The sequence below is a fragment of the Hyla sarda genome, chromosome 2 (genome assembly GCF_029499605.1).
Source record: "Hyla sarda isolate aHylSar1 chromosome 2, aHylSar1.hap1, whole genome shotgun sequence".
In the NCBI taxonomy this organism is placed as follows: domain Eukaryota; kingdom Metazoa; phylum Chordata; class Amphibia; order Anura; family Hylidae; genus Hyla; species Hyla sarda.
In genome coordinates, this window is record NC_079190.1 from 213710512 (window position 1) to 213726526 (window position 16015).

At 42.7% G+C, this 16015-nt stretch overlaps 1 protein-coding gene and 1 long non-coding RNA gene across 6 annotated transcripts in view; one reads left to right on the forward strand and one right to left on the reverse strand.

The window, feature by feature from the left end:
* LOC130355737 (T-cell receptor-associated transmembrane adapter 1) overlaps window positions 1-16015 on the reverse strand; it is a 178176-nt gene that overhangs the window by 40015 nt on the left and 122146 nt on the right. The gene's annotated exons all lie outside the window — the stretch shown is intronic.
* The window catches only part of LOC130355739 (uncharacterized), a 61402-nt gene that overhangs the window by 35899 nt on the left and 9488 nt on the right, over window positions 1-16015 (forward strand). The gene's annotated exons all lie outside the window — the stretch shown is intronic.

Here is a 16015-nt window from a genome sequence, read left to right on the forward strand (position 1 = left end):
GACGTCTATGGAGACAGCTATTCCAAGTGTATGTTCAAACTTACATGACCCTGATTTAGGATTTAGTTTTTTTTATACAATTAGAGAATGGCTTAGACAATTAGTTGGTGGCCATGAAGTAGCGAGTGGGCTTGTACATTTTGATCAGAATGCAAAATGTAAAAGTTAATTTCCCGCGCTCTGCCCACCCCTGGATGTCAGGGCAGAGCGAGGGAAGATGGCGGCGATGGTGCGGGGGCCGTGGATGCGGAGGGCACCGGTGGCAGTTACCTTCGATCACGGCATGGGGACCAGGGACCGGCGGCAGGCAAGTGCGGCGGTGTCAGATGCAGCAGCGAAGAACGCCGTAAAGTGATGCTTCTAGGAGTTTCAAAACTACAACTCCCAGCATGCTACAACTCCTAACTTGCAACATCTGGAGGGCCACAGTGAAGTGGTCTCCAAACTGTCCTTCCAGATATTGCAAAACTACAACTCTCAGCATGCCCAGACAGCCCAGGCATGCTGGGAGTTGTAGTTCTGTAACATCTGGCCCTTCAGTTGTTGCAGAACTACAACTCCCAGCATACCTGGACAGTCTCAGCATGCTGGGAGTTGTAGTTTTGCAACATCTGGAAGCGCACTGTTTGGAGACCACTAGACAGTGGTGTCCAAACTGTAGCACTCCAGATGTCAATTCAAAGCATGCTGAGACTGTCCAAGCATGCTGGGAGTTGTAGTTCAGCAACATCTAGCCCTTCAAATGTTGACAAACTACAACTCCCAGCATGCCTGGGCAGTCTGGCCATGCTTGGAGTTGAAGTTTTGAAACATCTGGAGGGCTACAGTTTGGAGACCACTACACAGTGGTCTCCAAACTGTTCTCCTCCAGTTGTTGCATAACTACAACTCCCAACATGCCCTTTGGCTGTCTGGGCATGCTGGGAGTTTTAGTAGTGCAAGAACTGGAGGCACACTGGTTGGGAAACATTGTTTCCTAACTCAGTGTTTCACAACCCGTGTGCCTCCTGCTGTTACAACACTATAACTCCCAGCATGCACTGACAGACCATGCATGCTGGGATTTGTAGTTTTGCCACAGCTGGAGGCACATGGGTTGGGAAACACTGAGTTAGGAAATAGACAGTGGTGCGGAAACACTGCGGTATTCTGTTATCTAACTCAGTGTTTCCCAATCCCAACCAGTGTGCCTCTAGCTGTTGCATAACTACAACTCTCAGTATGCCTGGTCTGTCAGTGCATGCTGGGAGTTGTAGTTTTGCCCAACTTCAAGATTGAGATGTGGCAAATCTTCCGCTGCAGCGGGAAACTCACTGTAAAACCCCCGCCCGTGTGAATGTACCCTAAAAACACTACACTACACTAAGCCTAAATAAAGAGTAAAACACTACATATACAGTGGGGATCAAAAGTTTGGGAACCCCAGGAAAAAATTTGTATTAATGGGCATAAAGAAGCCAAGGAAAGATGGAAAAATCTCCAAAAGGCATCAAATTACAGATTAGACATTCTTATAATATGTCAACAAAAGTTTAGATTTTATTTCCATCATTTACACTTTCAAAATAACAGGAAAAAAAATGGCGTCTGCAAAAGTTTGGGCACCCTGCAGAATTTATAGCATGCACTGCCCCCTTTGCAAAGCTGAGACCTGCCAGTGTCATGTATTGTTCTCAATCATCATCTGGGAAGACCAGGTGATGTCAATCTCAAAGGTTTTAAAGGTTTTTCTGCCATCTGTGAAAAAGCTGAAGTTAAAGAGAGGATGGCTTCTACAAATGGATAATGATCCTAAACACACCTCAAAATCCACTGGGGATTACATCAAGAGGTGTAAACTGAAGGTTTTGCCATGGCCTTCACAATCTCCTGACCTCAATATAATTGAAAATCTATGGATAGACCTTAAAAGAGCAGTGCGTGACAGACAGCCCAATGGGCAAAGATACGTCAAACAAGAATTGAAAGACTGGCTACAAAAAGCGTTTATAAGCTGTGATACTTGCCAAAGGGGGCAGTACAAGATTTTAACTCTGCAGGGTGCCCAAACTTTTGTCAGGAGATTGTGAAGGCCATGGCAAAACCTTCAGTTTACACCTCTTGATGTAATCCCCCGTGGATTTTGAGGTGTGTTTAGGATCATTATCTATTTGTAGAAGCCATCCTCTCTTTAACTTCAGCTTTTTCACAGATGGCAGAAAAACCTTTAAAACCTTTGAGATTGACATCACCTGGTCTTCCCAGATGATGATTGAGAACAATCCATGACACTGGCAGGTCTCAGCTTTGCAAAGGGGGCAGTGCTTGCTATAGATTCTGCGGGGTGCCCGAACTTTTGCAGATGCCATTTTTTTGTTTTCTGTTATTTTGAAAGTGTAAATGATGGAAATAAAATCTAAACTTTTGTTGACATCTTATAAGAATGTCTAATCTGTAATTTGATGCCTTTTGGAGATTTTTCCATCTTTCCTTGGCTTCTTTATGCACATTAATACAAGTTTTTACCTGGGGTGCCCAAACTTGATCCCCACTGTACACTACACCCTTACACTGTCGCCCCCCCCCCCCTCACAATTAAAAATTTAAAATGGAGCCTCCAGCTGTTGCAAAATAACAGCTCCCAGTATTGCCGGACATCCATTGACTGTCCAGGCATGTTGGGAGTTTTGCAACAGCTGGAGGCACCGTGTTTGGGGAAAAGTGACGCACAGTATTTGTGGTGGCGGAGGCAAGTGTAATGCTTGCATCCGGGTACACCCCTATGAAAATCCCTAATTTAGGCTTCAAATGCACATGGCTCTCTCACTTCGGAGCCCTGTTGTATTTCAATTAGGGCCACACATGGGGTATCTCCGGGAGAAATTGTGCTACAAATTTATGGTGGCTTTTTCTCCTTTTACCCCTTATGAAAAGGTATAGTTGGGGTCTACACCAGCATGTTAGTGAAAAATGCTTTAATTTTTTACACTAACATGATGGTGTTGCCCAATGCTTTTCATTTTCATAAGAGGAAAAAGGAAAAAAAGACCCCCAAAATCTGTAACGCAATTTCTCCTGAGTATGCAATTTCTCCGGAGAGCGCACTATGTACATTTGAGGCCTAAACTGGTGATCTGCACAGGGGTGGCTGCTGGTTACAGCGGTTCTGACAAACGCAAAAAAAAAAAAATACCCACATGTGACCCCATTTCGCAAACTACACCCTTCACAGAATTTAACAAGGGGTGCAGTGAGCATTTACACCCCACAGGTGACTAACAGATTTTTGGAACAGTGGTTCGTGATAATGAAAAATTTAATTTTTCATTTGCACAGCCCACTGTTACAAAGATCTGTCAAACGCAAGTGGGGTGTACATGCTCACTGTACCCCTTGTTATGTTCCTTGAGGAGTGTAGTTTCCCAAAAATTAAAAAAACAGAAAAAACAGAAAACACAGAAAACACAAAAAATAAAAAACAGAATTGTGAGTGGTTCCACAGAATAAAAGTGGTTCCACTGTGAACCTTATAAAATATCTCCTAGTCCATCCTCTTCATTTGAGGGAGCCGCAGCGCCATCACTAAAGTGTTCTCATTCCAGTCTCTTCTTCTCTGCATCCAGGCCAGCAGCCCTGCTGGACCCTGCAACCCAGACCCAAGAAGCAAGCAGCGGCTACATCTCTACTTGGTACCTCATTATCAATGGGACGATAGGCTCTTTTTTTACCGTACCTAAGGTGAACAGCCATCTATATGGTCTTTGGGCCAATCCTCTGACCTACTGCTCCTGTTTTTTTTTTTGCTGTGATGGTACCATAGGGACTTCCTAAATGCGACATGCCCCCAAAAACCATTTCAGCAGAATTTGCTCTCCAAAACCCCATTGTCGCTCCTTCTCTTCTAAGCCCTCTAGTGCACCCACAGAGCACTTTACATCCACATATGAGGTATTTTTTTACTCGAGAGAAATTGGGTTACAAATTTTGGTGGTCTTTTTTTTCCCTTTTACCCCTTGTAAAAATAAAAAATATGGGTCTTCAAGAACATGTTAGTGTAAAAAATTAAGCTTTTGAATTTTAGTTGAGGGGTGCAGTTTTCATAATGGGGTCCATTATGGGTTATTTCTAACATAAAGACCCTCAAATTCACTTCAAAACTGAACTGGTCCTTGAAAATTTCAGATTTTGAAATCTACTTGGAAAATTGCTGCTATACTTTGAAGCCCTCGGATGTCTTCAAAAAGTAAAAGCATATCAACTTTATGATGTCAACATAAGGTAGACATAATGTATATGTGAATAAATATCTAATTTATTTGGTATGTCTATTTTCCTCACAAGCAGAGAGCTTCAAAGTTATAGAAATGCAAAATTTTCAAATTTTTCATGAAATTTGGGAAGTTTTCACCAAGAAATTATGCAGGTATCGACGGAAATTTACCACTAAGATAAAGCAGAATATGTCACAAAAAAATAATCTCAGAATCAAATTCATAAGTACAAGCATCCCAAAGTTATTAATGCTTAAAGTGACAGTTGTCAGAATTGCAAAAAATGCTCTGGTCCTTAAGGTCAAAATGGGCTTAGTCCCCAAGGGGTTAAATTCACCTGGGGCAAGTAACAGGTGTGGGCAATATAAGAAAAGCACAACTGAAATCAGATAAAAAGGAGAAAATTTGACTTAGTCTTTGCATTGTGTGTCTGTCTGAACTGTCTGAGGACTTGAGAACCAAAATTGTAAAAAAAATATCAACAATCTCAAGGTTACAAGTCCATCTCCAGAGATCTAGATTTGCCTTTGTCCACAGTGGGCAACATTATCAAGAAGTTTGCAACCCATGGCACTGTAGCTAATCTCCCTGGGCGTGGATGGAAGAGAAAAATGTATGAAAGGTGTCAACGCAGGATAGTTCGGATGGTGGATAAGCAGCCCCAAACAAGTTCCAAAGATATTCAAGCTGTCCTGCAGACTCAGGGAGCATCAGTGTCAGCGCAAACTATAAGTCTACATTTAAGTTAAATGAAACGCTATGGCAGGAGACCCAGGAGGACCCCACTGTTGACACAGAGACATAAAAAAGCAAGACTACATTTTGCCAAAATGAACTTGAGTAAGCCAATATCCTTCTGGGAAAATGTCTTGTGGACAGATGGGACCAAGACAGAGCTTTTTGGTAAAGCACATCATTCTACTGTTAACCGAAAAAGGAATGAGGCCTACAAAGAAAAGAACACAGTGCCTACAGTGAAATATGGTGGAGGTTCAATGATGTTTTGGGGTTGTTTTGCTGCCTCTGGCACTGGGTGCCTTGAATGTGTGCAAGGCATCATGAAATCTGAGGATTACCAACGGATTTTGGGTCGCACTGTACAGCCCAGTGTCAGAAAGCTGGGTTTGCGTTCAAGATCTTGGGTCTTCCAGCAGGACAATGACCCCAAACATATGTCAAAAAGCACCCAGAAATGGATGGCAACAAAGCGATGGAGAGTTCTGAAGTGGCCAGCAATGAGTCCAGATCTAAATCCCATTGAATACCTGTGGAGAAATCTTTAAACTGCTGTTGGGAAAAGGCACCCTTCCAATAAGAAAGACCTGGACCAGTTTGCAAAGGAAGAGTGGTCCAACATTCCGGCTGAGAGGTGTAAGAAGCTTATTGATGATTATAGGAAGCGACTGATTTCAGTTATTTTTTCCAAAGGGTGTGAAATCAAATGTTAAGTTAAGGGTGCCAATAATTTTATCTAGCCCATTTTTGGAGTTTGGTGTGACATTATGTCCAGTTTGCTTTTTTTAACTCCCTTTTTTGGTTTAGTTCCAATACACACAAAGGGAATAAACATGTATATAGAAAAACATGTTACTGCAATCCTTTTCTGTGAGAAATACTTCATTTTCTAGAAAAAATTCAGGGTTGCCAACATTTACGGCCATGTCTGTATAACTTATCCCCTCTCTGCATGATAAGTGTTTGATCATGGGGGATCTGATTGCTGGGACCCCCTGCGATCTCCTGCCGTGGCTCTGCCCATACAGGAGGTGTGTCGGCCGCAGCATGGTGCTGGTGCCAACACGGCCATTCATGTATCTCTACGGGAGAGGCGGAGATAGTGTTCGTGCATCCCTACCTCTCCCATAGAGCTCAATGGAGGGGGTGTGGCTGTCGACATCTAAGTGAGGTTGATGACACAAGCACTAGCCACACAGAGCCGCGGCAGTGCCGGGTGTCTGTATGGGAGATTGTGGGGCTTTCAGCGGTCGGACCCCCCTGCGATCAAACACATCCTCTATGCTGCGGATAGGGGATAAGTTATATATTGCTGCAGATCTCCTTTAAGTCCCCATAGGGGAATTTTACATGTAATCATTCGACATTCTAACAGTGAATAATGTTATGCTATTGCATAGCATTATTTAATGTTATCAGCGATCTACTAATAGAGGCTGCCTCAGCATGCTCTATTAGCAGATTGGACCTGGACCTCCGGTGGGCATTCAGATCAATCAAACCTTCACATGCATGTTGCAAGGGCGTAGATCGGATAGAGGAGAAAGTGATTGCGGCTCTCAGGTGCCATGATTGATCACAGCATTTAAGGAGTGTGATGAGCGTCAGGGGCCATATTAGAATTTGCGATATTTCGCGAATATATGGATGAATATTCCTCTTATGTCCGCAAAATTTGCATATTCGCTATGATCGTTCTCTTTTTTTTAATGCGAAGATTCATAATGAAATTTGCATAGTGCGCATGCTTGATGATATCTTTCACCTAAAAGAAGGGAGGGATCAGGGTCCTCTGGCTAGAAGTACCAATATTTGCATATTTGCAGAAAAAAAAATTATATTCATCATTACAAATATTATTTATATTCTAAATATTTGCAAAATCGCAAAGTGCCGATACTCGCGGTAAAAATTCACATTTCGAATATTCGCGCTCTACACTATAAAGAGTGACTGTGAGTGCATGACTTGTGAAAGCAGCCAACACTCACAGTCTATACACTCGCTTCATAGCCGGAATGCCGCTCAAGACATAAATGTATGTCCTGGTTCCTTTAGTACCTGGGCATCAGGACATTCGTTTACATACAATGGGGGAGATTTATCAAACCTGTCCAGAGGAAAAGTTGCTGAGTTGCCTAGAGCAACCAATCAGATCGCTTTTCACAGGCCTTTTCAAAAATGAAAGAAGAGTTCTGATTGGTTGCTATGGGCAACTCAGCAGATTTTCCTCTAGACAGGTTTTGATAAATCTCCCCCAACATCCCTAAGGGGCTAATTAACAGAAGACTGCATAAGGGTGCGTTCACACGCTAGTAGCTAGCAGCGAATTTCCCCGAAACATTGATTTAAATGGGTCCGCAGACAGTCCGCAAATCTGACACTATTGCGGACTGTCTGTGGACCCATTGAAATCAATGGTAGTGTAACTCACAGCAGGTTTCCAGCAGCGTGAAACCCGCTGCTAGTAATGGCATGTGAATGCACCCTTAGAGTTTATTCCTAGCTTCTCCCAGTCTGTTGGCAGGGAGTACAGGGTAAGGTGTACTTAGAAGTCCGTTCCCACTGGTGTGGGGCTGTGTGACCACCATTGTTGGAGACACTGTGTCTTTGGGGTGGTATGGCCTAGAGCCAGGGGGTTAGGTCTGGCACTATTGGGGCTGCCAGACCACTGAGTTGTTTCTACTATGAGTCCTAGTGTTGCGGCAGTGGTGATAACCTCCCCGCACTACGCAATTTAACCCGTTCCCGACCCATGATGTACCGGTTCATCATGGGTCGGGTGAGAGCATTATGGTCCAGACCTGCACATCCAGACTGAATCATAACCGGCAGATGATCAAATGTTCATCTCCCGGTAATGATGGACATCGCAACTGGCCCTGATGTCCATCATTTAAATGGTTAAACATTGTGATCAATAGCAAATCACAGCATTTAAACATTAAACACCAATAATCCCTGGTGTCTAGGGGACCCATCGGCAGCTCTGTGGGCTACTGATGGGTTGCTGTCGAATAACAGGGACTTACTCATTCCTCCTGGTGCTCGGTGGATCGGCAATTGCTTAACCCCTTAACGTCAATGGACGTAATGCACCATGATGTACATTTACGCTCCGCCATGACCACAAGCACCGGACCGGTGCTCGCGTCATGCGCGGCAGGTCCCAGCTGTTATCAGCAGTCAGGGACCCACTGGTAATAGTGGACATCCGCGATTGCGCGGATGTCCACCATTAACCCCTCAGATGCCGTGATCAATACAGATCACAGCATCTGCGCTGTGCGGTACTTTAAATGGATGATCGGATCGCCTGCAGCACTGCTGCGGGGATCCGTTCATCCAGCATGGCAGCCGGAGGTCCCCTCACCTGGCTCCGGCTGTCTCCCCGGGTCTTCTGCTCTGGTCTGAGATCGAGCAGACCAGAGCAGAAGATAGCCGATAACACTGATCAGTGCTATGTCCTATGCATAGCACTGAACAGTATTAGCAATCAAATGATTGCTATAAATATTATAGCAATCAAGTGTAAAAAAAAAAAAAAAAGTAAAATAAAAAGTAAAAAAATATGAAAAATCCCCTCCCCCAATAAAAAGGTAAAACGTCAGTTTTTCCCATTTTACCCCCCAAAAAGCGTAAAAAATAAATAATACAAATATTTGGTATCGCTGCATGCGTAAAAGTCTGAACTATTAAAATATATTGTTAATTATCCCATATGGGGAATGGCTTAAACGTAATTTTTTTTTAAAAAGTCCAAAATTGCTGCTTTTTTTTGTCACATTTTATTTAAAAAACTTTTTATAAAAAATGTATAAAAAGTAAAACCTAGGCAAAAGTGGTACTGATAAAAACTACAGATTATGGCGCAAAAAATGAGCCCACATATTGCACCATATACGGAAAAATTTGAAAGTTATAGGTGGTCAAAATAGGGCAATTTCAAACAAACAAATTTTGTTAAAATGGTTTCAGATTTTTTTTAAGCGGTACAATTATAGAAAAGCATATAACATGGGTATCATTTCAATCGTATTGACACATAGAATAAAGAAAACATGCCAATGAAAAGTACAACTTGTCCCAGAAAAATAACAAAGTCAAAAAAAAATAAATAGCTGGGTCATGAATGGGTTAAGTTAGGGACTCACTTGAATCAGGTGACCATAAAGTGAAAAGTGGGCTTGTACAGTTAAATCAAAATGTGTACTAACTAACCTGATGTTAGTTGTTAAAACAGTACTGAGAAGCAATAAATAAACATAACTTGTAGATGTACATCCAGGTAGTATTTTAACCTCTTAAGGACGCAGGGCGTATGGATATGCCCTGCATCCCGAGTCCTTAAGGATGCAGGGCGTATCCATACGCCCGTGGGAATTCCGGTCCCCACCGCTAGCCGGTTGGGGACCAGAGCCGGATGCCTGCTGAAATCGTTCAGCAGGCATCCCGGCATATCGCCCAGGGGGGTCATTATGCCCCCCCATGTCGGCGATCACCGCAGATCGCTGGACAATTCAGTCCAGGGATCTGCGGCGATTCCAGGTCAATCGGGTCTCCAGTGACCCGGTGACCCGGAATTACTGGCTGTTCGGGGCCGTCTCTGATGGCCCCGAACAACAGGAGACTGCAGGGGTGAGGTGGCACTGGTGCCACCTCACGATCGCCCTGATTCGTCGGCCGGATTACCGGCCGACCAATCAGGGCGCCTGCTGCGGGTGTCACTCCCACACCCGCTCCGCCCCTCTTCCGGAGGACGTGAGCGGGTGCGGGAAGACGACCCTGGGTGCTGGGGACCCCGATCCCCGGCGTCAATGTTGGGATCGGGGCCCCAGGAGCGACGGCGGCGGCGAGGGACAGTCCTGTGATGAAGCAGCAGCAGGAGGTGAGTTACAGCCTCCTGCTGTTGCTTAGCAACAGCTCCCAGCATACAAAAAGGGCATGCTGGGAGCTGTAGTTATGCAACAGCAGGAGGCAGACCACCACAACTCCCAGCATTCCCTTTAAAAAGTCCAAAATTTTTTTTTTTACCTAACTCAGTGTTTCACGACCGGTGTGCCTCCAGCTGTTGCAAACTACAACTCCCAGCAGTCACCTTACACCATGCACCGTACATGCTGGGAGTTGTAGTTTTGCAACAGCTGGAGGCACACTGGTTTTGAAACACTGAGTAAGGTCACAAATTCCGTGATACATAACCAGTGTGCCTACAGCTGTTGCAAAACTAAAACTCTCAGCATGTACAGTCTGTCAGCGCATGCTGGGAGTTGTAGTTTTGCAACAGCTGGATGTCCCCCCCAATGTGAATGTACAGGGTACACTCACATGGGCGGAGGCTTACAGTGAGTATCGGACTGCAAGTTTGAGCTGCAGCAAATTTTCTGCAACAGCTCAAACTGCCATCGAGAAACTACTGTGAACCCCCCGCCCGTGCGACTGTACCCTAAAAACACTACACTACACTAACACAAAATAAAATAAAAAGTAAAAAACACTACATATACACATACCTCTACACAGCCCCCCTCCCCTCCCCAATAAAAATGAAAAACGTCTGGTACACCACGGTTTCCAAAACGGAGCCTCCAGCTGTTGCAAAACAACAACTCCCAGTATTGTCGGACAGCCGTTGACTGTCCAGGCATGCTGGGAGTTTTGCAACAGCTGGAGGCACCCTGTTTGGGAATCACTGGCGTAGAATACCCCTATGTCCACCCCTATGCAATCCCTAATTTAGGCCTCAAATGCGCATGGCGCTCTCACTTTGGAGCCCTGTCGTATTTCAAGGCAACAGTTAAGGGTCACATATGGGGTATCGCCGTACTCGGGAGAAATTGGGCTTCAAATTTTGGGGGGTATTTTCTGCTTTTACCATTTTTAAAAATGTAAAGTTTTTGGGAAAAGAAGCATTTTAGGTAAAAGTTTTTTTTTTTTTTTTTACATATGCAATAGTCATGAAACGCCTGTGGGGTATTAAGGTTCACTTAACCCCTTGTTACATTCCCCGAGGGCTCTAGTTTCCAAAATGGAATGCCATGTGGGCTTTTTTTGCGGTCCTGGAACAATAGGGGATTCCTAAATGCGGCATGCCCCCAGAGCAAAATTTGCTTTCAAAAAGCCAAATGTGACTCCTTCTCTTCTGAGACCTGTAGTGCGCCAGCAGAGCACTTTTCACCCCCATATGGGGTGTTTTCTGAATCGGGAGAAATTGGGCTTCAAATTTTGGGGGGTATTTTCTGCTTTAACCCTTTGTATAAATGTAAATTTTTTGGGAAACCAAGCATTTTAGGTAAATTTTTTTATTTTTTTTACATATGCAAAAGTCGTGAAACACCTGTAGGGTATTAAGGTTCACTTTACCCCTTGTTACGTTCCCTGAGGGGTCTAGTTTCCAAAATGGTATGCCTTGTGGTTTTTTTTTGCTGTCCTGGCACCATAGGGGCTTCCTAAATGCGGCATGCCCCCAAAGCAAAATTTCCTTCAAAAAAGCCAAATGTGACTCCTTCTCTTCTGAGACCTGTAGTGCTCCAGCAGAGCACTTTTCACCCCCATATGGGGTGTTTTCTGAATTGGGAGAAATTGGGCTTCAAATTTTGGGGGGTATTTTCTGCTATTACCCTTTTTAAAAATTTAAAACTTTAGGGAAACCAAGCATTTTAGGTAAAAAAAAATTTTTTTTTTTTTACATATGCAAAAGTCGTGAATCACCTGTGGGGTATTAAGGTTCACATTACCCCTTGTTACGTTCCCCGAGGGGTCTAATTTCCAAAATGGTATGCCATGTGGGGTTTTTTGCTGTTCTGGCACCATAGGGGCTTCCTAAAGGTGACATGCCCCCCAAAAACCATTTGACGCTCCTTCCCTTCTGAGCCCTCTACTGCGCCCGCCGAACACTTTACATAGACATATGAGGTATGTGCTTACTCGAGAGAAATTGGGTTTCAAATACAAGTAAAAATTTTCTCCTTTTTACCCCTTGCAAAAATTCAAAAATTGGGTCTACAAGAACATGCGAGTGTAAAAAATGAAGATTGTGAATTTTCTCCTTCACTTTGCTGCTATTCCTGTGAAACCCGTAAAGGGTTAAAACGCTTACTGAATGTCATTTTGAATACTTTCGGGGGTGCAGTTTTTATAATGGGGTCATTTATGGGGTATTTCTAATATGTAGACCCTTCAAATCCACTTCAAACCTGAACTGGTCCCTGAAAAAAAGCGAGTTTCAAAATTTTGTGAAAAATTGGAAAATTGATGCGGAACTTTGAAGCCCTCTGGTGTCTTCCAAAAGTAAAAACTCATCAATTTTAGACATATTGTATATGTGAATAAAAAAAAATTTATTTGGAATATCCATTTTCCTTACAAGCAGAGAGCTTCAAAGTTAGAAAAATGCTAAATTTTCAAATTTTTCATCAAATTTTGGGATTTTTCACCAAGAAAGGATGCAAGTTACCAAAAATTTTTACCACTACGTTAAAGTAGAATATGTCACGAAAAAACAATCTCGGAATCAGAATGATAACTAAAAGCATTCCAGAGTTATTAATGTTTAAAGTGACAGTGGTCAGATTTGCAAAAAATGGCCGAGTCCTTAAGGTGAAAAAGGGCTCAGTCCTTAAGGGGTTAATCAGTATTTGTAGCCCAAACCAGTGAAACCAAGCGACATTGGTTTTATGCTACATATTTAGTAGGGTTGTAGTAAGATCAAGCCCATTTTATATTCTCAACATATAACCAGATCTCTGATTGCGAAATACTCCCTAGACAGCTCAACTATCAATTTAACCAGGACTTTAAATAAAGGCTACTGAAATATTGCTGAACCTCAGCTCATTAAAGTGGTATTCAGGGAAAAAAATCTTTTTTATATATCAACTGGCTCCAGAAAGTTAAACAGATTTGTAAATTATTAATTCGGATAGAAAACAGACATGGTGCACATCTACAATCTTGTATAATGATCTGATTGCTTCTCCGCATAATATCAAAAACTAACAGGTTGTTAGTATACATTTTTGATCTAAAAGTACAAGCCCGCTCGCCACGTCAAGGCCACCTATTTAGAGTGGGTCCCTAACGTCCCTAGCATAAAATGGCGTAGCACTGGGCGGCGACCACCACCGCCGCGACACCAGTGCCCACGCGGAGGAAACGACCCACTGGCAGAGCGGCCCCAATGCCACTCAAACCAGTCTATGGGTCGCACCTCCCCGCAGACACGGCGCCAGATTTGAAAATTACTTCTATTAAAAAATCTTAATCCTTTCAGTACTTATGAGCTTCTGAAGTTAAGGTTGTTCTTTTCTGTCTAATTCCTCTCCGATAACACCTGTCTCGGGAAATGCCCAGTTTAGAAGAGGTTTGCTATGGGGATTTGCTTCTAAACTGGGCGTTTCCCGAGACAGGTGTCATCAGAGAGGATTTAGACAGAAAAGAACAACCTTAACTTCAGAAGCTCATAAGTACTGAAAGGATTAAGATTTTTTAATAGAAGTAATTTACAAATCTGTTTAACTTTCTGGAGCCAGTTGATATATATAAACAAGTTTTTTTCCTGGAATACCCCTTTAAGTTATCCCAAAACACTGGAGATCCCATGCATCCACCTTTCATAGCTGAATGGTAACACAACACTTGTTCATCATGGAAGAGTTAACAGCTAAGGATATTGGTGGGATGGGGACATTTCTTAAATCTGGCAACCATGGGAGACTCATCTGGATGCTGAACTGTGGAGCCAGAAAGAGTGGTACTAACCACTGGTACTTTATCCTTCTACATTTTTTTTCCTCTATCTCACTTTCCCTCTCCACTTTCTGTTCCACTCATTGTTCAATGGATTATTCTTCTACCAGCACCAAAATACACATGCTTAGACTGCATAGGTATAATATATTGTTATTTTTTATGGTTTTATATGCCCCAGATAAACTAGATTAAACTATCCTAGTTTTAAATTTAAACAAGTATAAAATAGACACAATAAAATTAATTTAAACATACTGTTATAATGTTATATAATGTTAACAGTGGGATCCTTTGTAAGATGATCCAATATGTGATTGCTCCACTCTACCCCAACATGTATGGCCATCTTAAGTGTCCATCTTTAACCCCTTAAGGACCAAGGAAGTACCTGTCACTTATGGGCAGGGAAGGAGTGCTCGCTAAGCTCACCCGCGCCCCTGTCCCTGCCTACTTGTCCGCCTATCCTAAATGATAGGGCGGAAACTGGTCGACAATCCCTTCCTAAATAAGTCAGGGCGAGTCAAATGTCAACACAATAAAATACAATCCTGTCAGTTGTCAGGAGCAACAGGGAAACAAGCAACTAACAAAGACAAACTAAACACACACATAGGGGGAGATTTATCAAAACCTGTCCAGAGGAAAAGTTGTCCAGTTGCCCATAGCAACCAATCAGATTGCCTCTTTCATTTTTCACAGGCCTCTTTAAAAATGAAAGAAGCGAGCTGATTGGTTGCTATGGGCAACTGCACCACTCTTCCTGTGCACAGGTTTTGATAAATCTCCCCCATAAAGTCAATGTCAGTCAAACGGAGTCTAGCCAGGAGTGGGAAGAGGTGCCGAATCGCTATTACAAAAGAGAAGTCAGATATACAAGGGAATAAGGGAATGCTAGCTACTCAGGTAATGACCAGTTTCACAGGCATCTTCCCAGTGTCTGATGCCTGGTAATATAGGGAGATGCACATGTGGTCAATCAGTGGCTAGCCACTCAGACAGCAGGGCGTAACCCGGCAACCTTGCAACAACCCCTTGTCAGCACCTGTTAACCCTGCTGGTGCTGACAGTACCGGTACATCCTGAGTCCTTTCCCTTTCTATAGCGGGTCGGGCACGGCCTCTAACAACGGCCGGGACCCGTGGCTAACAGCGTGCTATTAACCCTTTAGACGCGTCATTCAAAGTTGAACGCCGCGTCTAAAGTGAAAGTAAAACAATGCCGGTTAGCTCAGGGGGGCTGTTCGGGATTGGGGCAGTGAAATCGAGATCAGCTGTGACACAGCAGGAGGGTACGTTACCTTGCCTCCTGGTGTACGATCGCCGAATGACCCCCTATGGGAGCTATAACATTGCAAAAAAAAAGTTAATAAAGATCATTTAACCCCTTCCCTAATAAAAGTTTGAATCACCCCCCCTTTTCCCATTTAAAAAAACAAAACGTGTAAATAAAAATAAACATATGTGGTATCGCCGTGTGCGGAAATGTCCGAATTATAAAAATATATTGTTAGCTAAACCGCACGGTCAATGGCGTACGCGTAAAAAAATTCCAAAGTCCAAAATAGTGTATTTTTGGTCACTTTTTATAACAAGAAAAAATGAATAAAAAGTGATCAAAAAGTCCGATCAATACAACAATGGTACCGTTAAAAACTTCAGATCACGGCACAAAAAATGAGCCCTCATACCACCCCATACACAGAAAAATGTAAAAGTTATAGGGGTCAGAAGATGACAATTTTAAACATTTAAATTTTCCTGCATGTAGTTATGATTTTTTCCAGAAGTACGACAAAATCAAACCTATATAAGTAGGGTATCATTTTAATCTTATGGACCTACAGAATAAAGAGAAGGTGTAGTTTTTACCAAAAAATTTACAAAGTAGAAACAAAAGCCCCCAAAAGTTACAAAATGGTGTTTTTTCTTCAAATTTGTAGCACAATGATTTTTTTTTTCCGTTTCGTCGTAGATTTTTGGATAAATTGACTGATGTCATTACAAATTCGAATTGGTGGCACAAAAAATAAGCCATCATTTGGATTTTTAGGTGAAACATTTTAAGAGTTATGGTTTTTTAAAGGTAAGGAGGGGAAAATGAAAGTACAAAAACGGAAAAATCCCAGGTCCTTAAGGGGTTAATTATCTGTAATGTTGAAAATCTAGTATTGTCAATGAGATATAGATGCAATAATTAGCTGAATATGAAATAATAATGAAATGCAAGCGCTATGATAAAGATTAATTTGGCCTGACAAAAGCTAAGACCTAAGACCTAAC